The sequence below is a fragment of the Etheostoma spectabile genome, chromosome 2 (assembly GCF_008692095.1).
Source record: "Etheostoma spectabile isolate EspeVRDwgs_2016 chromosome 2, UIUC_Espe_1.0, whole genome shotgun sequence".
In the NCBI taxonomy this organism is placed as follows: Eukaryota; Metazoa; Chordata; class Actinopteri; order Perciformes; family Percidae; genus Etheostoma; species Etheostoma spectabile.
The window spans coordinates 21,273,253-21,273,654 of NC_045734.1; the positions used below are offsets into that span (position 1 = coordinate 21,273,253).

The window sequence follows — 402 nt, forward strand, 5'->3', positions numbered from 1 at the left end:
ATGTATAAAAAGGCTCCATTACCTTGGAGCTCACGTTATGGCTCCGTAGCAGACGTTTTTGTTGTGATAGGCTAACGATTGCGTCATAACCACGCAACTTACCAAAGACGACAAATCACCGTATTGTCAGGAGAAGCTTGCAGACAGTTTGAACTTTCATTAGCTGTTTAGGTTTAATTACTAACGTTAACTAGCATGTTAGTTAGCAGTACTTAGCCTGTGTCCATGTTATCTCCTTCCATATAGCTATGCTCTCCGCTGATTGGAAATGATTCAGATTTCTCTCGGCACAGCTACCAGAAGACTTACAACTTACAAAAATATTTCCCATGTCACAACTACGGAGTCAAGCTCAGTTGGAGGCTGCGCAGTAACGCCTAGCCATCACCGGAAAAGTGCTTC

General features: G+C 43.0%; 1 protein-coding gene across 1 annotated transcript in view; it reads right to left on the reverse strand.

The window, feature by feature from the left end:
- mvb12a (multivesicular body subunit 12A) overlaps nucleotides 1–402 on the reverse strand; it is a 6,715-nt gene that overhangs the window by 4,100 nt on the left and 2,213 nt on the right.